The following is a 22988-nucleotide window of genomic DNA, read 5'->3' as shown; positions in this document are numbered from 1 at the left end:
AAAGAAATCTGAAAATAACCTGCTTCCCAGGTTATCACTGGAAATAAACCAATGATTTCCACTGGTTTAGAATTGATATTACTATATGCATGATGGGCACATAAGACTATTGTGTCACATCTCAAGATAGCCTCTTGGGCTTTCTTATATAAAACCAGCACCATCACCCCACCCCTTCTCCCATTCTAGCAACTTCTGTCCACTGATTTTAGTTGATGAAACTGTCTGTCTTCTTGTTTGTGCTCCTTGCCCTACACTCATGCTTCTAGTTCATCCCCTCCCTTCTTCATCCTTCTCTCTGACCTGGAGGTGGATGTCTATGAGGAGGAGAAGGAAGGAACAAGAAGTGAAGATATTTACTCTGTTGAATGCCTCCATGCTGTGTCATCTAAAGATGGCCATGTCTCTCCAGCAAGGTCACACCTCCTCTCAAGGAAGCCATTTCCACAAAAGGTTTTTGAGTTTCTTTTTCCAAGTTTTGTTAATCATCTTTCACCTCACTCCTTCATGCCTGCAAGTAATAACAGGATACTGGGCTCTTCCGTGTGATTCTTCCATGCTCTTTCCACAATTTTGTAAATAGTCTCTTTCATTTACCTAATCAGATTATCCTAATTTGAGTGTCCACTTTCCTGCTGAGATGTGTACCTCACTTTATTCATTCTTAATAAATGAAACCCAGAAGGTCACAAAATTGGAGGTATAACTATTTCTTTTGTGAATAATAATGGTTCAGGAACTATTGGATGGCTCATCCTGCTTGCCTTTCTAGTTTCATCTCTGCATTGCTCAGTTATTTCACAATACCTGTTGGAAAGAGAAAGAAATTTCCCTGTGAATTTAAATAATAAAATTTTATTCCCAACACTAAAAGTTTTATTTGTTTTTCTTTAAAACTTTGATTTTTTTATCTCATGAAAATTATCCTGTTAGATAAATGCCTTGCCAGGGCTCTTTAAATTGTAGTATGTATAGAAGCTCCAAGACCCAGATGTGTATTTTTCCTTGGTACAGTGCCTAGCAGGCTATGATGAAACAATAATTCCTGTATTCACAACTGATAAAACAAGAATCCACCTCTCTTGAGTGCACAAGTTATACCATATCTGTAAGACAATCTCCTTTAGAAACTGCAGTAATTCCTCCAAGCCTTTAAGAACATTATCTAGCAAATTATTTTCTAGGTGTGCTTAGTCTAAATTATAAATTTATGGAGAAAATTCTTTTACTATTTTTTTCATTTATATATATATATTTATTGGTACATTTTAGGTATAAAATACATTTACATTTATTATTGGGTGTTTGTACCAGAACATGATGTATCTTAGTTCTTATTTTTTCTCCTATTACCTGTGCACCCTTCACCCCCTCCACCCTTCCCTATTTACACACAGTTTGATTCCATCTTTTTTTCTTTCTCATAATTTTTCCTTTCCCTTCTTCCCTTTCCCCTTCCCCTCCCACCATCCCCAAACCCTTGGACCTTTTCTTATTTCAAATTATCAATTATTCATTTTAATCAGAAAATGCTTTTACTATTAAGGAGACATTAACTGGTTTAAAGCATAATAGAATTGCTGGATTAATTGCTTCCTTTTACAAGGAAACTTGATGAGAGGAAACAAGTGAAGGTGTTCAAAGAGTTAACTCAGTCCATTATAGTATTTTCTCCATGTGTTTATCCTTCTGATTTCCACTTGAATTTGTTTTGCTCTTATAGAGGAGAGAGCGTAGATCAGTAAGTTTAAAAAACAAGGAGGAGGATTAATCAAGGTCAAGGAAACCTTAGGCTTCCTCTCAGGTGTTGCACAATCTTCTCTTTTCACTCTTCACTTTCCTTAAGCAATCTCATCTATTTCCACATCTCTACTTAACACAAATGACTCTCAAATTTAAACTTCTAGCACAGATCTATTTGAGCTCCACAGGTACAACTCTCTTCTTGATTTCTCCCAATGGAGGTGCCTCAAAATACCTCAAATTCATGACTTTCCTTTTCACTGCCAGATTTACACCTCTTCTTGAATTATACATGTAAAAATGACACTACTGTTCATGCAGTGACTCAGCCAGAAGTCTAAGGTTCAGCCTTTAATCCCTCCTCACCCTCTTTATCTCCAAAATATATCTCAAATGCAACCACTCTGTCCAGTTCCAGGGCCAGCTTTCACTCCTGCTGCTATCAACTCTTACCCAGACAACACCAGTCACCTTCAGTATTAGTCACCTTTACGTCACTATAACAAAATACCTGAGACAACTAACTTGCAGAGAGCAACAGTTTATTTTAGCTCATAGTTCTGGAGTTTCAGCCAAATATTGGGCTGCACCATTATTTTTTTAAGTCTACTAGATGCAAGGATGGGGGAGCACACAGTGGAGCAAATTGCTTAGATCATGAGCTAGAAAGCAGAAAGGTAAAGGGAGAGACCAAAATCCTCATTGAAGACATGTCCCCAATTATCTAAGGGCCTCCCACTAGGCCTCACCTCTCACAGTTCCCACCATCTCTCTGTATTGCCATGCTAGGACCCAAGACTTCAACATATGGGCATTCAGTGACATTCACCCAAACCATAGCACCTCCAAATTGGCTTCTCAGCACCTGCTTTTCCTCAACCTGCAAGCTAGAGCTGCTGGGCTGGTGGTTTTGAAATAGAAAGAAATTATGAAAACAATACTATTCACAGCAGCTTCAATAAAAATGAAATACCTAGGAATTAACCTAAGCAAGGAAGCGAAAGTACTGTACAAAGAAAGCTACAGTACTCTGAAAAAGAAGACTAAAGAGGATATCAGAAAATGAAAAGACACACAAGCTTAAATACAGTATGGTATCTCTCATTTGAGTGAGGTAAAGTACAAACAAAGAAAATGATAAAGGATGGATAGAAAGGTACAAAGGGATGGAGCTCTTGGAATAGGGAAGTGGTCCAAAGAAACAAGGGTGAGGGATGAGGAGCAGGTGAAAGGGAAATAAGAAGAATAAAGATATGCCATGTATAGGAACCTAATAAGCCCAATTAATGTAAATATTATAGGCTATAACATGAGCTAAGACAAATAATATCAGGAATGAAAATGGGATAGAGGAACTGGAGGAGGAGGGAGGAGAGAAGGAGGGAAGGGGAAGAGGATTTTAAAAAGAAAGAAACAAGCTGTAATATGTACATATAACCAGCCCCAAGATGATGGTAAACTACATGAACTGCAAACATGTACAACTAAAACAAAAAATTTTGAATGTATTCATGTTAACACACACTCACCTTCTCTTTCTTCATTATATTTCATGAAGTAAGCAATTACAAGGTTTAAATTGTATGTTGCTCTCCCAAGATGTATCATCCCTTTGACCAGTGTATCCACATTGCATGTGCTAACATGCTAACCACCCATTAGTCCCTTAATAATTACCTTCATTATCAAATTGACTGTCAAAATATCACACTGCTTATGTTCAAGTAATTCTCATTTTACTTAATAATGTCCACAAAGTACAAAACAAAGATCTCTGTAATTTAGCTATGCAAAGCAAACCTGTAAAATGCTTCCTTTAAAAGGAAAGGCAAATGAAAAGGTAAAATTTCTCAACTTACTTTTAAATTAGATGCTGAGGTTGCTAAGATCTATGAAAAGAAATTTTTTACATGCAAAATTGTGAAGAAGGAAAAGAAAATTGTTCTAGTTTTGCTGTCATATTTCAAACTGCAAAAGTATGGCCACAGTGATTATTTAAGATGAAATTATAGGATTTGGTGCCACTCATGATTTTGAACATCTAATGGGGGTCTTGGAATGTATCCTTTGCAGATAAAGGGGAGACATCACTATATATGCCTACTGACTAGTCCATTTGGGCTGTTAATAACAAAATAGTGCTGAAATTCATTGCTTATAGTTCTAGAGGCCAGAAAATCCAGAATCAAGGCACCAGCAGACTTAGTGTCTGGTGAGGAACTGTTCCTCATAGATGGCACCATCTACGTGTTTTCACATGGTAGAAGGGGCAAACAAGTTCCCTCAGGTCTCTTTTCTAGGGTCACTGACCGCACTTATGACCTGAAGACTTAATCACTTCCCAAAGTTCCTACCCCCTGGTACTATCACATTGGATGTTAGGTTCCAACATACATTGCATGGTCAAAAAATAGTGTGAAGGACTTAAGGAAAATGGTGGAGTGATAAGCAACAACAACTCAGCATGTCTGAGATTCAGAATCCACACACTGGAAAATAACAATTTGAGGAAGAGAAAAAAAAGGGTAGTAGATCCTGGGAACCAGGAATAATCTTACAGGAAATTTAAAACTTATACAGAAATTGAAAAGAAAGAACACAATGTAGAGAAGGGAAGGGATAGTCTGTACTTTCTCTTCAGCTCCTGGCTCATGGCTCATGGGAAAAGACTGAATTACAGAGACAAAATGAAAGTGCAGGAGGACTTTAGGGAGTCCAGAGGACTTTAGGGAGAAATACATTGGTGGAACACCCGCCGCCGGCAGAGGGGGCGGGGGCGGGGGGGGTTGCGCGGGGCAGCCCCCCCACCCCCACCCCAGGAGGCGCCGAGCTGCCATATTGCGGAGCTGTCTGCGGGCGGCAGTGCCTCTCCTCTCCCGCGGTCCTGCGCTCGTACTAGCGACTCTCGCTCCCAGCCCCAGGCACGACCCCTGGCGCAAAGGCGCAGCGCTCCAGCCGCTCGGAGGGCGGGCAGGAGCCGCCGCTCTCGGAGGTGACAACAGGATTTATATACGTGAAGTTTTTTTTTAAAAGACTAACAAAAAGAGAAGGAAAAATGCCGAAACCAATCAGTGTAAGAGTAACTACAATGGATGCTGAGTTGGAATTTGCCATCCAACCCAGTACAACTGGGAAACAACTTTTTGACCAGGTGGTAAAAACAGTTGGTTTGCGTGAGATATGGTTTTTTGGGCTGCAGTATGTTGATAGCAGTGGTCATTCTACATGGTTTAAACTAAATAAAAAGGTGACACAGCAAGATGTTAAAAAAGAGAATCCCTTACAGTTCAAATTCAGAGCTAAATTCTTTCCTGAAGATGTTTCTGAAGAATTAATTCAAGAAATAACCCAAAGGCTTTTCTTCTTGCAAGTTTGTAAAGAAGCCATCTTAAATGATGAGATATATTGCCCACCAGAAACTGCAGTTCTTTTGGCGTCCTATGCTGTCCAAGCCAAGTATGGAGATTATAATAAAGAGATTCATAAACCAGGCTATCTGGCTAATGATAGACTACTACCCCAGCGTGTTTTGGAACAACACAAACTGACAAAAGAACAGTGGGAAGAAAGAATACAAGGCTGGCATGAAGAACATAGGGGAATGCTAAGGGAAGATTCTATGATGGAATACTTGAAGATTGCGCAAGATCTAGAAATGTATGGTGTCAACTATTTTGAAATAAACAATACAAAGGGTACTGAATTGTGGCTAGGCATTGATGCTTTGGGTCTGAATATTTATGAACATGATGACAAGTTAACAGCTAAAATTGGCTTTTCTTGGAGTGAAATCAGAAGTATTTCATTTAATAACAAAAAATGTGTTATAAAGCCAATAGACAAAAAGGCACCTGATTTTGTTTTTTATGCACCTCGTTTGAGAATCAATAAGTGGATTTTGGCCTTATGTATGGGAAACCATGAACTATACATGCGAAGGAGGAAGCCTGATACTATTGAAGTGCAACAGATGAAGGCTCAGGCTAGGGAGGAGAAACACCAGAAGCAGTTGGAAAGGACACAGTTAGAGAATGAAAAGAAGAAAAGAGAAATAGCAGAAAAAGGAAAGGGAAGAATAGAACGTGAAAAGGAAGAGCTAATGGAACGTCTAAGGCAAATTGAAGAACAGACAATGAAAGCCCAAAAAGCTTATAAAATAAAAATATTAATGATTTACATATTAAAAAACAACTCAAAGAAGCACTGAAGAAGGTAAGCGAGACAGAACATACGAAAGAATATAAACATCTCTATCAAGACAATTTCAAAGCAGTCATCTTTAAGGCAAAGGACATCCATTTTGTTTCTCCAATAAAGTTTTTCCAGGCTATTCTAAAATCACATTGGTGGAACAAACCTGTGGATGCTATGACCTGCAACAGCTGGTACATATCTTCACTTCAGGTGGCCACTATATCCCCTGAAGAGAATGCATGCTTGGACTACATTCCAGAGAGGAGCTGATTGTTTGAATTTGGGACTAAGAACAGTGATAAGATGGCTTCAGTTCAGGGCTCCCAGTGTTACATTCCCACAGTGACTGGGTGAGAGAGAGCCACATGGCCAGGAAGCCACAGTCAAGCTGGCAAGAGAGCCCCTGAGGGGTTTAAACTGAAGAACAGGCCATGAACCTACAACCAGAAGCCAGGCTCATCCTGAATTACTCTAGACTTGAAAGCCAAAGAAATGGCACCCATGCCCTAATCCTACTTCCTACTAGTGCCTACATCCAGCACAGTTCTGGAGTCTTGACTGCCTTCCGTATTTACCAGCATGATCAGGGATGCATCTTGACTTGGACACTGTTGCAAAATTATAGATCCCAGAAGAAAATCACATGTTCAAAATCACAGAGAAATTTCTTTCTTTTTTTTAATTTTGGGGTTTTCTTTTTTGTTTTTGTGTTTGCATGTGTGTTCTTTTTAGTTTATTGGGTATTGTTGTTGTTGTTGTTTTCTCTCTCCTTTCCTTTTCTCCTTTCCTCTTCACCAGTTTATTGGGGCTTGGAAAATTTTGCTTTGTTCTTCTTTCTTGCTTTTTTTTTTCTTAATTTTCTTTTATTTATTTTTCCTCTTCTCCGTTTAAATTTTTCTCTCTTTAATTTTTATCTTATTTTATTCTCTATATAATTTATTTATTTTTCTTCCTCTTTTGCTTTTGCCTTTTATTTCTCATCAGTTTTTTCTCTTATTTTTACCTAATTCTATAAAAATCCTTTTACTCCACAATAAAACACTTTGTATCATCTCTCTCCTCCTTCTCATATCATAGTTTCAAGTTTCCAAGTTTTCCTCTTGCTTTCTCCCAATGCCAAAAACTGTTTCTTTAATAGTGTGACCATAAATTTTCATTAATAGTTTGATAGTTAACTCTGTATAATTATTTGAATTCTTTTCCACAATTAACAGGGATATAGTGGATGCATTTAGTCATATTAGCTGCACATTAATACCTGGTTTGTCTTAATGTTTACATCATCAATGACAATTTCTTCTATAGGATTAAGAGTGGTATATAATGGCTTCTTATGGTATGTTAATATCCAATTTGCCTTGGACAATAATACTTGATATTAACAGGGTTGCAAACTTGTCACTATTTCTCTGTAAGCCAACTGTCAGATTAATTTTGTGATATCAATAATACTATAGTACACTCCCAGAGAACTTAGCTGTTGAGCTAACTACACTGCATCCTCAACTCCAAAATTAATGAAGATAGTCAGATTTGGGGGCTATAGCAATGGATTATTATTATTATCCATGCCCAAAGAACATCACTGAAAAGCAACTAAAGAGATCTCTATACTAGAAAAAAGGCTTTAGATTATAATCATCCACAAAACTCAGCACAAAACAAAACAATAGAAACATGAGAAGGCAATAAAATGCCTTCTAAAATTCAAAACTTTCCCAAAGCCAATCCAGGGGGTACCAAGAAGCAGAAGAGCATAAGACATATTCCTGAACTAACCAAAAGGATAAAAGAGGAAGTTAGAAAACAGATCAAACAGGCACTCAGTGGGATCAGAGAAGATGTAACTAAACAGATAATGGAAGTAAGAACCAAAACATCTGAGGACCTCTCAGAAGACACCAAAAAAAAAGCTAGATTAGCTAAACAAAAAGATACAAAACATGAATGACCAGTTACCAAAGAATTAGAGTTCATGAAAAGGTTTCAATCAGAAATCCAGGATATAAAAATCATACTGAAACTATGGGCAGGAAAACTGACAAATGTAAGGACAAAATTTCAGAACTAGAAGACTGATACCTTCAAAGATGAACTACTCAAAGACACCTTAAAACAACAAGAGAATCTGAAAGATGGATCCAACAACTGTTAGATGACACAAAGAAGACTAGTTAAGAATAACTGAAATAGAGCTTGGCCACATGGGCAGAGTGGTTGCAGGCTGACTGCAACCAGCTTGCTCTGCCCACTTCCAACCAGGACACGAAGTGAACAACAGAGAGAGGGCCTCTCTCGGTCTCCCTGATGAAAACAAGCCCACTGGAAAAGTGAAGAGAATCTCTGCAATAAAGGCACACCAGACCACCATGCTTGGTAAGTTGGATAAATCATCACCTCCCAGAAGAACCTGGACTACCTTAAGAGGAAAGGCAGCTGGAACATGTAATAGAATCTTGCAAAGTGCAACCCTACAGGAGGACAGGGAGCTCAACTTGGACTTGCAGCCAGAAATCTGCCTGAATCTCACTGGTCTGTAACTAGCTTACTGAGACTCATTGACTTATGAATGCACACTGCTGCCCACATTGTCTATTGTGACAGCAGAGACATACCCTGAAGGAGGTCCTTCATTTGTATTTTTTTGTTATTTTCAAAATTACCACTATTATTTGCTGTGATTTTTAATTTTTTCTACTTTTTAAAAATTTTTATTTCTCTTTTTTCTTTCTCTTCTCTTTTCTTTCTCTCTTTCTCTGCCTCACTCCTTTGCTACCCCACATCGTTCTTCATCTCCCCTTTGTGTTCAAGTTCTGGCACTAATTCAGATTTCTTCCTTATTCATCTTTTTTTCTCTTTCCTTCTCTTGCCTATACCCTCTGGCCTCACTGCTAACCTTCCCCTATCCTTCTACCTACCTTTTCCTCCCTCCCCAACTCCTTCTAACTCCCCATACCAAAGGGTAAAGTTGCAATATTGAAGAGTTTATCCATTATAAATATGTAGGGTTGATTCTCCATTTTTATTTAATTCACACAGTTAAAGGTGATAGATTAATAACTCCCACAAGTTGTCATTCTCTAAGCTATGCATGATGCTATGGTGTTGCTGATTGTATCATTTGGGCTAAGGTGTTGTGATTGATCTAATCAGTTGTCCTTCCCAGTATAATGAAAATGAGTTACCCTCAGAGTCATTGGAGACTCAAAACCTAAAGACCAGCATATCTGAAACACACCTCTGAGAAGCAGTCATTCCATAAGGGTTCTACAAAATCAACAAAGATACTTACAATAAGCAACTTCAAATCATCAACCCAGGAACTAAACCAAGGACAGTACCAAAAACACAAATGAGAAGACATTTAAGCAAGTCACATACTCAGACTTCCACTCCACAAAAGGTAAACTCTGGGAGAAACAAGGTGGAAAAGTCTGATAATCAACCACTTGGACACCCTGAACTGATAGCACAGGAAGTAACAAAATAGATGAATGAGGATCTAGAAAAATTCAAAGCAGAAATAATCTCCCAGATAACTACAGAGATGTTGAGCAGAGTGAAAGACATGATTAGAGGATCTAGAACAGAAACAGAGTAAAACAATAGATGAGCTCAGAAACGTGTTGGAAGCCATGAATGCCAAGCATAAGAAAGAAATGGAAACCATGATCACCCAACATAAGAAAGAAATGGAATCCATGAAACAGATTCAAGCAGATATTTAGGAGATTTAAAACTGCATTGAGAAATCCATCCTGCTTCTCCTGGCCCAGAGGTAGGAGCTTCTGAGCCACAGTCGCACTGCTACTGCTCCACAGGAAGGGGCTTCGCGGCCACCATCCCGCCTGCCACTCTCAGCCCAGAGGAAAGGGCTTTTGGGCTGCCTTCTGTCCCACTGCTCCTTGCCCAGAGGAAGGGGCTTCCCAGCCACCATCCATCCCGCCGCTCCTGGTTCAGAGGTAGGGGCTTCTGAGACATTGTCACACTGCTACTGATCCAGAGGAAGGGGCTTCTGGGCCACCATCTGTACTGTTGCTCCCGGCCCCTGTCCCACCTCTCCCACCTCAGAGGAGGTGAGCCAAGCGGGCACCAAAAGCACACCCCACCCCCACCCCGGCCCCCTAGGTGAAATGAGAAAACAAATAAGTCTCAAAACCAGACTTCCAGATCACCTACAGCAACCCCAAAGGGAAATGAGATGGAACACTCTGATACTCAACCACCTAGACACACTGAAGTGGCAATAAAAGCAGATCTGGAAAAAATGAAGTCAGAAATAATTTCTCAGATAACACAAGAAATTGTGCCCCTTGTGCAACACATGATTAATAAAACTAGAGAGGAGCTCAGGAACATGATGGAATCCCAACATAGGAAACAAATGGAATCAATAAAACAGATGCAAACAGATTTCCAGGAGATGAAAAACTCCATTGAAAGGTTACACAGCAGAATGAGCCAATGTGAGGACAGAATTTCACATATAGAAGATAAGATTGCAATTAATGACCAAGAAAAGAAAAATTGCTACAAAATTATAAGGGAACACAAGAAAGTAATCCAGCAGCTGCTAGACGATGCAAAGAAGAATAACATAAGACTGACTGGAGTCAATGAAGAAAGAGGAGAGAGTGCAGATGACATAAAAAAACTCTTCACAGAAATAATGTCAGAAAACATCCCAAGCAGGGGAAAAGAACTTGACATACAGATAGGTGAGGCATATAGGACTCCAAATAGCCTTGATCAAAAAAAAAAAAAAAAACTACACATAGGCATATGATTGTTAAGATTCCAGAAGCTCAACAGAAGAACAAAGGTCTACAAGCAGTCAGAGAAAAGAAACAAATCACATACAAAGGAAAGCCCATCAGAATCACAGCAGATTTCTCAACACAAACCATCAAGGCAAGAAGAGCTTGGAGTGACACTTTCCAAGCCCTAAAAGAAAACAGCCTCCAACCCAGATTGATGTACCCTGCAAAACTATCTTTCAAAATGGATGGAGAAATAAGATACTTTCATGACAAAGAGCACCTTAGGAACTTCGTGAATACCAAACCAACACTCCAAAGAATTTTACACAATAGCCTAGGAACAGACATTGAGGATCACAACCCCAGGAAGCAAAGCAGAATGAACCCATCTGCCATGACAGGAATTTAAATGTAAAGAGGGAGAATCCAACAAAAAGAAAAAGTCATGATGATGATAAGTCAATACATTTCAGTTATAACCATCAACGTTAATGGTCTCAATTCACCAATCAAAAGAAATAGACTGGTATAAAGGGTCAAGAAGCAAAATCCAACAATATGCTGCATACAAGAAACACACTTAATTCGAAAGGGAACTGATAGACTGAAAGATAAAGGGTGAAAAACAATACTCCATGCACCAGGAACCCAAAAAAAAGCAGGAGTAGCTATCCTCTTTGCAGATCAAGTAGATTTCAAACCAACACTGATTAAGAGAGATGAAGAAGGACACTATATCCTTGTAAAGGGAAGAATCCAAGAGGAAGAAATGACAATCATAATTATCTATGCACCAAACACTAGTACACCCAACTATATAAAACAAATACTAATGGACATGAAAAGTCATATATGCACTAATACAATAATAGTGGGGGACTTCAACACCCCACTGACACAAATAGATAGATCAACTACACAAAAAATAAGTAATGAAATACTAGAGCTCAATCAAACTCTTGAACAAATGAACCTAACAGATGTTTACCAAGTCTTCCACCCCACAAAATCAGAATACATATTCTTCTCATCTGCACATGGGTCATTCTCCAAAATAGACCACATACTCACACATAGAATATGTTTAAACAAATGCAAAGGAATTGAAGTTATCCCCTGTATATTATCAGACCATAGTGTAATGAAATTGCAGATCCATAGCAAAAGAAACTCAAAAAATTTCATAAACACGTGGAAATTGAACAACACACTTCTGAATAAGCAATAGGTCACAGAGGAAATTAAAGAAGAAATCAGACAGTTCTTTCAATTAAATGACAATGACAATACAACATATTGGAATCTATGGGACACAATGAAAGCAGTCTTACAAGGGAAATTCATACCAGTGAATACAAATACTAGGAAAACATAATGAGCCCAAGTAAACAACCTGATGCTGAACCTCAAGCTTCTAGAACAAGGAGATCAGAACAACTCCAAAGTTCATAAAAGGGAGGAAATTATAAAGATCAGAGGAGAAATCAATGCAATGGAGACTAAGAGAATGATACAAAAAATCAATAAAGCCAAGAGTTGGTTCTTCGAAAGAATCAACAAAATTGACAATCCCTTAGTCAAATTTGTCAGAAAAAGGAAAGAAAAGGTCCAAATACATGCAATTAGGAATGAAAAGGGTGAAATTACAACAGACCCAGCAGAAATCCAGATGATCATCAATACCTACTTCCAGAACATATACACCAATAAGGTGGAACACACAGAAGAAATGGACAGATTCCTAGATACATATGAATTTCCAAAGTTGAATGAAGACCTAAAAATTCTGAACAACCCAATATCAACCAATGAAATTGAAAATGTAATTAAAAACTTATGAACTAAGAAAAGCCCGAGCTCTGATGGCTTCACTGCTCAATTCTACAAGACATTTAGAGAAGAACTACTGCCACTACTCTTTAAACTCTTCAGTGAAATTGAAAGGGAAGCAATTCTCCTGAATTCATTCCTGGAAGCAAACATCAACTTGATCCCCAAAGCAGAGAAAAAACCAACTGAAAAGGAGAACTAGGCCAATCTCACTAATGAACATAGATGCAAAAATCCTTAATAAGATACTCGCAAATAGAATGCAGAAAATCATCAAGAAGATCATACACCCTGATCAAGTGGGATTCATCCCAGGGATGCAGAGATGGTTCAACATATACAAATCAATCAGTGTAACACACTATATCAATAGAGCCAAGGACAAAAACCATGTGATTATCTCCATAGATGCAGAAAAAGCATTTGACAAAATTCAACATTTATTTATGATTAAAACCCTAAAAAATTTGGAATACATGGTCTCTACTTCAAACTGATAAAAGCCATCTATGAAAAACCAACAGCCAATATCATACTAAATGGTCAAAAACTGAAATCCTTCACACTAAAATCAGGAACAAGACAAGGATGCCCACTATCACCACTCTTGTTCAATAGAGTTTTGGAAACATTAGCCTTGGCAATTAGACAAGAGAAAGAAATAAAAGGAATAAAGATAGGAAATGAAGAAGTCAAATTGTCATTATTTGCAGATGACATGATACTCTATATAGAAGACCCCAAGAACTCCACCAAAAGTCTTCTAGACTTAATAACCAAATTCAGTCAAGTAGCTGGTTACAAGGTCAACACACAAAAATCAATAGCTTTCCTCTACACCAATGACAGACTCACTGAGAGAGAAATAGGGCAAATAATTCCTTTCACAATAGCATCCAAAAAACTGAAATACCTAGGAATCATCCTAACGAAAGAAATCAAAGACCTCTTCTCTGAAAACCATGGCACTCTGAAAAGAGAGATTGAAGATGATATCAGAAAATGGACAGATATCCCCTGCTCCTGGGTAGGAAGGATTAATAGAGTGAAAATGGCCATGCTTCCAAAACTGTTATATAGATTCAATGTAATTTCAATTGAGATTCCTGCAGCATACTTCACAGAACTTGAGAAAACAATCCAAAAATTCATTTGGAGCAAGAAGAGACCCAGAATAGCAAAACCAATTCTGGGTAACAGAGACATGGCAGTGGGTATCACAATCCTCAACCTGCAACTATATTACAAAGCTACTGTGATAAAAAAAAACAGCATGGTACTGGCAAAGAAACAGACCTGAGGACCAGTGGAACAGATTAGAAGATACAGAAACAACTCCAGAGACACTCAACCATCTCATCTTCAATAAAGGAGCCAAACACCCTCACTGGAGGAAAGATAGCCTCTTTAATAAATGGTGCTGGAAAAATTTGCCAAAGATTAAACCTAGACCTATATCTCTCACTATGCACTAAAATAAAATCAAAATGGATTAAAGATCTAAATATTAAAATAGAAACACTGAACCAGCTGGATCAGAGATTAGGTAGAACCCTTGAAGACATTCGTGTAGGAAAAGATTTTATGAACAAAACTTCAGTTCCCCATGAACAAGCACAAACAATCAACAAGTGGTATCTCTTCTTATTAAAAAGCTTCTGCACAGCAAGAGAAACCACTAGGAGTGTGAAGAGACAACCCACAATGTGGGAAAAAATCTTCATCTGCTCTTCCTCAGACAAAGGTCTACTATCTCGAATCTATAAAGAACTTAAAAAGATCAGACCTCCCAAATTTAAAGACCCAATCCAAAAATGGGCATCTGAAATGAACAGACATTTCTGAGACAAAGAAGTAGAAATAGCAAATAAATACATGAAAAAATGCTCAACATCACTGGTCATTCGAGAGATGCAAATGAAAACAATGCTGAGATTCCACCTCACTCCAGAATGGCTGCTATCATGAAATCAACCAATAACAAATGCTGGCAGGGCTGTGGAGAAAGAGGAACCCTGCTCCACTGCTTGTGGGAGTGTAGACTGACGCATCCACTGTGGAAATCAGTATGGAGATACCTCAAAGAACTAGGACTGGTAGTCCCATTTGACCCCACTATTCCACTGGTGGGGACCTTCCCCAAAGAATGAAAAGAATCATACCACAATGATATATGTGCACCCATGTTCTTAGCATCACAGTTTGTGATACCTAAAACTTGGAAACAACCCAAATGCCCATCAACTGGAGACTGGATAAAGAAAATGTAGTTTTTTAAATAAAATGGAGTACTACTCAGCCATAAAGAATGAGAAATCAGAGACATTTATAGCTAAGTGGATGAACATTGAGGCAATACTCTTAAGTGAAATAAATAGGGCACACATGTATAAATACCAAATAGTTTCTCTGGGGTGAGAAACTGAAAGTGTAAATAAGGACTAAAATGTATAATAGGTAATGTGAAATAGGAAGAAAAGGGGCAAAGGGGAAGGAAGTGGGAGGGATAGGGGAAAGGAAAGAAGGGAATGAAATTAATATGAGAAAATGGAAAAATAGGAACAAAATCTTTGTAAATAGGGAGGAATAGAGAGGTTGAAGGGAGGGCTTGGCAAGGGTGGAAAATAAGAAGCAAGAGAGATTATGTAAAGGTGCAAATTTCCAATTATGAATATTATTATATTTTATACCTAAGATGTACCAATGATTAGAATGAATAATTGATAATGCAACATAGGAAGAAAAGGTCCAAAGGGGTAGGGGTAGTGGGAGGGGCAGAGAAAAGGAAAGAAGGGAAATGAAAAATGATGAGAAATGGAAAAAATGGAAACAAAGTCTTTGTAAATAAGGAAGGGTGGACAGTGTGAAGGGAGGGTTAGGAACGGGGAAAAAATAAGAACCAAGATGCATCATGTAAAGGTACAAGTTCCCAATGAGAAATCCAATTGTGTTGTATACCTAAAATGTACCAATAGAAGAATTTAAGAAAAAAATCTCCAATGAGAGTATGCAGAGCAGATTAAGAGAATCTGAATATAGAATATCAGATATAGAAGACAAGATTGCAGTTAAGGACCATGAAAACAGAGATTTCTTAAAAGTAGTAAGGAACCAGGAGAAATCAATCCAGCAGCTGCTAGATGATGCAAAGAAGATAACATAAGACTGATAGGAGTATACAAAAAAACAGGAGAAAGTACAATTGACATTAAAAAAATGTTCACAGAAGTAATAGTAGAAAACTTCCCAGACAGAGGTAGAGAAGTGGACATACAGATAAGTGAGGCATATAGAACACCAACTAGTCATGATCAAAAAAAATCTACACCTAGACATATAATAGTCAAGATCCCAGAAACCCAATAGAAGAACAAAATCCTACAGGCAATTAAAGAAAAGAAACAAATCAACTACAAAGGAAAGCCCATCAGAATCACAGCAGACTTCTCAACACAAACTCTCAAATCTAGGAGAGCCTGGAGTGAAGTATTTCAAGCCCTAACAGCAAACAACTTCCAACCTAAACTGTTGTACCCTGCAAAATTATCTTTCAAAATCAACGGAGAAATTAGATACTTCCATGACAAAGAACACCTGAGAGATTTCATGAACACCAAACCAGCACTCCAAACAATTCTAAGCAATATCCTAGAAAAAGACAATGAAGGTCACAACTCCATAAGCCCCAAAAGAGGGAAGCCACCAGGCAAAGTAAGAAACTGAAGGGAAAGGTGGAAAACAACAAAAATAAGTAATAAAAGAGCCAACAACTGTAAAACATCATAACAAGGATGAGTCAATATCTATCAATTATAACTATCAATGTTAATGGCCTCAATTCACCAATCAAAAGAAATAGACTGACAGAATGGATTAAGAAACAAAATTCAGCAATAAGCTATATACAAGAAACACACCTAACTCAAAAGGAAATCCACAGACTGAAATTAAAAGGATGGAAAACAGTTCTCCACAAGACAGGAACCCAGAAAAAAGCAGGTGTAGCAATCTTATTTGCAGACAAAGTAGATTTCAAACCAACACTAATTAAGAGAGACAAAGATGGTCACTACATCCTTGTGAAGGGAACAATCCAAGAGGAAGAGATGACAATCCTAAATATATATGCACCAAATACAAATGCCCCCAACTATACAAAACAAATATTAATAGACATGAAAACCAAATAAGCACTAATACAATTGTACTGGGGAATCTCAATACCCGACTATCACAAATAGACAGATCATCTAGACAAAAAATTAACAGTGAAATTCAAGAACTGAATCAAGCTATTGAACAAATGGACTTCATAGATGTTTACAGAGTGTTCCACCCCACAAAATCAGAATACACATTCTATTCGACTGCACACAGGTCATTCTCCAATAAACCACATGCTAGCTCATAGAACATGTCTACGTAAATGTGAAAGAATTGAAGTTACCCCCTCTATATTATCAGACCATAGTGCAATAATAAAATTGGAGATGAATAAAATAAGAAACTGCAAAACCCCTACAAACACATGGAAACTGAATAACACCCTCCTGAACAACCAATGCACCACAGAGCAAATTAAAAATAAATTAGACAGTTTCTACAAGTAAATGATAATGCCAGTACAACATACAGGTACCTATGGGACACAATGAAAGCAGTTCTGCACAGGAAATTCATAGTAGTGAATGCCCATATTAGGAAAACAGCAGAACCTCAAGCTCCTAGAAAAAGAAGAGGATAATAAACCCAAAGCTAGTACAAGAGAGGAAAGTATAATGATCAGATCAGAAATCAATGCAATGGAGATTAAGAGAATGATACAAAAACTCAATGAATCAAAGAGTTTGTCTTTCAAAACAATAAATAAAATTGATAAACCTTTAGCCAACCTTATCAAAAAAAAGGAAAGCAAAAGCTCAAATCCATGCAATTAAGAACAAAAAAGGTGAAGTCACAACAGTCCCAGAAGAAATCCAGAGGATCATCAATACCTACTTTGAGAACCTGTACTCTAATAAAATGGAAAACACAGAAGAAATGGACAGATTTCAAGATACATATGAATTGCCAATGTTAAATGAATAAGATATAGAAATTCTAAACACCCCAATTACAATGAGTGAAATTGAAAATGTAATAAAAAATTTACCAACAAAAAAAGCCCATGTCCTGATGGCATCACTCCTAAATTCTACAAGACATTTAAAGAAGAATTATCACCATTACTCTTTAAACTCATCAAGGAAATTGAAAGGGAAGCAGGGCTTCCAAATTCTTTCCTGGAAGTAAGTGTTACTTTGATTCCAAAACCAGGGAAAGTCCCAACCCAAAAAGAGAACTACAGGCCAGTCTCCCTAGTGAACATAGATGCAAAAATCCTCAACAAGATACTGGCAAACAGAATACAGAGGGTCATCAAGAAGATCATACACACTGACCAAGTCAGATTTATCCCAGGGATGCAAGGATGCTTCAACATTCATAAAATCAACAAATGTAATATGCTACATTAACAGAGTCAAGAGCAAAAACCATAGGATCATCTCAATAGATCCAGAAAAAGCATTCGACAAAATCCAACACCCATTCATGACAAAAACCCTACAGAAAATTGGAATAAAATGTCTTTATCTCAAACTAATTAAGGCAATCTGTGAAGAATCAACAGCCAACATCATACTAAATGGTCAAAAACTTAAAATGTTCATGCTAAAATCAGGAATAAGACAAGAATGCCCACTATCACCACTCCTGTTCAATATTGTTCTGGAAACATTAGCCACAACAATTAGAAAAGAGAAAGAAATAAAAGGAATTAATATAGGAAGGGAAGAATTTAAACCGTCATTATTTGCTGATGATATGATACTTTACATGGAAGACACAAAAAAACTCAGCCAAAAGACTTCTAGACTTAATTGACTAATTCAGTAGAGAAGCTGGATATAAGATATATATATATATAAGCTGGATATAACACTCAAAAAACAATAGCCTTCTTATACACAAATAGCAGACTCACTGAGAGAGAAATTAGGGAAACAATTCCTTTTACAATAGCATTCAAAAAATGAAATATCTAGGAATCATTCTAACAAAGGAAGAAAAGACCTCTACACTGAAAACTACAGCACTCTGAAAGGAGATCAAGGACAATATAAGAAAATGGAGAGACATACCATGTTCCTGGGTAGGAAGAACCAATATAGTGAAAATGGCCATACTTTACTATATAGATTCAATGTAATTCCAATTGAAATTCCATCAATATACTTCACAGACCTAGAGAAAACAATCCAAAAATTCATTTGGAACCAGAAGAAACCCACAATAGCAAAAGGAATTCTAGGCAACAGAGACATGGCAGGGGGTATCAAAATCCCCAACTTGAAACCAAGCTACTGTGATAAAAACAGCATGGTACTGGCAAAAGAACAGACCTGAGGATCAGTGGAATGGATTAGAAGATGCAGAAAAAACTTCAGACATACTCAGCTACCTCATCTTTGACAAAGGAGCTAACCACCCTCATTGGAGGAAAGATAGCCTATTTAATTAACGGTGTTGGAAAAATTGGATTTCAACTTGCCAAAGATTAAAACTAGACCCATACCTGTCACCATGCACTAAACTAAGATTGAAGTGGATTAAAGATCTAAATATTAAGACAGAAACACTAAACTTGCTGGAAGAATAGTTAGATAGAACTCTTAATGACATTGGCATAGGAAAAGACTTTATGAACAAAACCTCAGCATCACAGGAACTAGCAGAAAGAATCAACAACTGGGATCTCATCTTATTAAAAAGCTTCTGCACTGCAAAAGAAACCACCAACAGAGCTAAGAGACAACCTACAATGTAAGAAAAAAATTTTAGCAGCTTTACCTCTGACAAAGGACTACTATCTAGAATATATAAAGAACTGAAAAAGATCAGATGTTCCCCAAATTCAAAGACCCCATTCAAAAATGGGCATCTGAAATGAACAGACATTTCTCAGACAAAGAAGTAAAAACAGCAAATAAATATATGAAAAAATGTTCAACATCACTGGTCATTTGAGAGAGACAGATGAAAACAATACTGAGATTCCACCTCACCCCAGAAAGAATGGCTGCTCTCAGGAAATCAACCAATATCAAATGCCGGAGGGGGTGCGGGGAGAAAGGAACCCTTCTCCATTGCTGATGGGAGTGCAGACCGGTGCTACCACTATAGAAATCAGTATGGAGATACCTCAAAGAACTATGGCTAGAGGTCCCATTTGACTCAGCTATTCCCCCTGGGTAACCTCTCCCCAAAATTAAAAGAATCATACCACAGCGATATATGTGCACCCATGTTTATAGTGACACAATTTGTAATAGCTAATGCTTGGAACAGCCCAAGTGCCCATCAACTGGAAACTGGATAAAGAAGATGTGTTATTTTTTATTAAATGGAGTACTACTCAGCCATAAAGAATGAGAAACGAGACATTTATAGCTAAATGGATGCATATTGAGGTCATACTCTTAAGTGAAATAAATAGGACACACAGGTGTAAATACCAAAAAGTTTCTCTAATGTGAGAAACTGAAAGTGTAAATAAGGGTTAAAATTATTAAAATGAATAATTGATCATTTGAAATAGGAAAAGGTCCAAAAGTATAGGGCTCGTGGGAGGGGAAGGGGAAAGGAAAGAAGGGAAAGGAAAAATTATGAGAAAATTTAAAAAATGGAAACGAAGTCTATGTAAATAGGGAAGGGTGGAGGGGATGAAATGCACACAGGTAATGGGGATAAAAATAAAAACCAAGACACATCATATACAGATACAAGCACCCAATGATAAATGTAAATGTATTGTATAGCTAAATGTACCAATAAAAGAATTTAAGGAGAAAAAAAAGAATAACTGAAATAAGTGAAAAATCAGAAGACAGCACAAATGGCACCAAAAAAATCTGTTCACTAAAATAATGACAGAAAACTTCTCAAATATTGGGAAAGAAGTAAACATACAGATAAGTGAGTCATATAAAACCCCAAATAGCCACAACTAAAAGAAAATCTCTACACCACATTATACTCCAAGTCTAAGAAGTCCACCTTAGGGACAAAAATCTTAAAAGCTGTTAAAGAAAGGCAATAAATCACATATAAAGATAAAACTATTAGAATTATAGCAGACTTCTCAACACAAACCTTAAAAGCCAGGAAAGCTTGGAGTGAAATGTTTTATTCCCTTAAAAAAAAGCAACTTCCAAGCCCAATTTATGCATCCTGAAAAACTTTCCTTCAGATTTGATGCAGAAATAAGGTTATTTCCATGACAAAGGGAACCTCAAAAAATTCATGGCCACCAAAACAGCACTACAAAAAACTTCTTAAGGATATTCTAGAAAGAAACAAGTAAAAAAGAATGAATATACCTAGTGGGATGACCAGCTAAGCAAAACTAGGAGTACCTATTCTAATCTCAGCCAAAGTGGATTTCAAGCCAAGGCTTATCAGAAGACAAAAAAAGTCACTACATATTGGTTAAGGGAATAATTCAAAAGGAAAGGATAACAATTATAAATATATACGCACCAAATACCAGTGCACTCAACTTCATTAAACAGATACTAATGGACATGAAAAATTAGATAAACACCAATAAAATTGTAATGGGGAACCTCAATATCCCACTGTCACAACTGGACAGATCAACCAGATAAAAATCAACAAAGAAATATCAGAGTTGAACCAAACTGTCCAACAAATGGAATTAATAGATATCCACAGTGTATTCCATCCAAAAAAACAGAATACACATTCTCTTCTGCAGCACAAGCTACTTTCTTCAAAATAGACCACAACCATAAAGCACTCTTAAATGAAAAAGAATCAAAATTAACCCATGCATATTATCAGATCATAGTGCAATTAGATTACCAATTAATGGCAAAAAACACCACAGAAACTATGCAAACACATGGAAATAAAATAGTATCCTTTTCAATAATCAGTGGGTCACAGATGAAATTAAATAAATTAGAGTTCCTATAATCCAGCAATAATACCAGTACAACATACAGGGACTTGTGGTATACAATGAAATCAGTCCCAAGAAGGAAGTTTATAGCAGTGAATTCTCACAACAGGAAAACAGAATGAGCTCAAATAACCTAATGATGCACCTCAAGGTCCTAGAACAAGAACACCCTGAATGTAAAGCTAGTATGAGGAAGGGAATTATAAAGATTAGAGCAGAAATTAATGAGAGACTAAAAATAATGTAAAGAATCAATGCAGCAAAAAGTTGATTCTTTGAAAGATTAAACAAAATATCCAAACCCTTAGCCAATTGTGACAGTTAACTTACTGTGTCAACTTGAGTAAGCAACACCCAATTAAATTGGATGAGCAGAGTTGTGAGTGTAGCTGAAAGGATTTACTGTGGCTGAGGAGATTTATTGAACACAGAAGACCCACCCTAGGGCGGCTTGTCACCTGAATGGTACAAAGGGGAAATGAAGAAAGAAGGATCACTTCTGTTTCTTTGGAGGAGCTCCAGTCTTCACCTTCTCCTTGGACATCTTTAGCCTTGTAGCATAGATTCTTCAGGCTCCAGCACAGACCCTTCAGCCTCCAGTGCAGTCCCTTTAGGCTCCTGATACCAACATGCATGGGGCACTAGGGTGGGCTCCAGGTCTTCAACTGGATCCTTTGGATCTCCAGCACACAGACAAATCTTTTACACTCTTCTACATTTCACTCTGTGGTTGGTCACTGTAAGCCAATCTTATAAAATCTTATATTTTTTATATCTTGCATTAAATCTGTTTCTATGGTAAGCATTGACTGATACCAATCTTGCAAAAGTAAGGAAACAATGCAATTAGAAATGAAAAAGGTAACCTAACTATGGATTCTCCCAAAATCCAGAAGATATCAGTAACTACTTTGAGAACCTGTACTCTATAAATTCCTAGATACATGTGAACTACCAAAGCTGAACCAAGAAAATATAAAAATCTTGAAGACCCAGAAATCTTGAATAATCCAATATTAGTCAATGACACTGAAGAAGTAATAAAACAAACTATCAAGTAAAAAAAAAACTCAGGATAATGCTGAACTCTATTAGAAACTTAGAGAAGATCTAATGCCAGTCTAAAGCATACCCAAAGTCAGTAGCTTAGTAGAAGACAATGTCAACACTCAAAAATCAACAGCATTCCTGTACATCAATAATGCATTCACCAAGAGAGACATTAGGAAAATAATACCTTTCACAATAACATCCAAAAAATGAAATACTTAGGAATTAATATGTGAAAGAACTATACAATGAAAACTATAGTACTGTGAAAAAAGAGGTCAAAGAGGCTATCAGAAAATGGAAACATATCCCTTATTCCTGGATAGGAATAAGAAGCAATATATTCAAAATGAGCATACTTCCAAAACTGTTATACAGATTTAACA

General features: G+C 37.2%; 1 pseudogene; it reads left to right on the top strand.

Moving 5' to 3' along the window:
• The first annotated feature begins 4711 nt into the window (after nt 1-4711).
• LOC101700282 (radixin pseudogene) lies at nt 4712-5956 on the top strand (annotated as a pseudogene).
• Nucleotides 5957-22988: the final 17032 nt, after the last annotated feature.

This window comes from Heterocephalus glaber, unplaced genomic scaffold, assembly GCF_053883595.1.
Source record: "Heterocephalus glaber isolate CG9 unplaced genomic scaffold, H.glaber_assembly_v1.0 deba00001454, whole genome shotgun sequence".
In the NCBI taxonomy this organism is placed as follows: Eukaryota; Metazoa; Chordata; class Mammalia; order Rodentia; family Bathyergidae; genus Heterocephalus; species Heterocephalus glaber.
The sequence above is the reverse complement of the archived record's forward strand: the minus strand, read 5'-3'. Positions and strand labels throughout refer to the sequence as shown.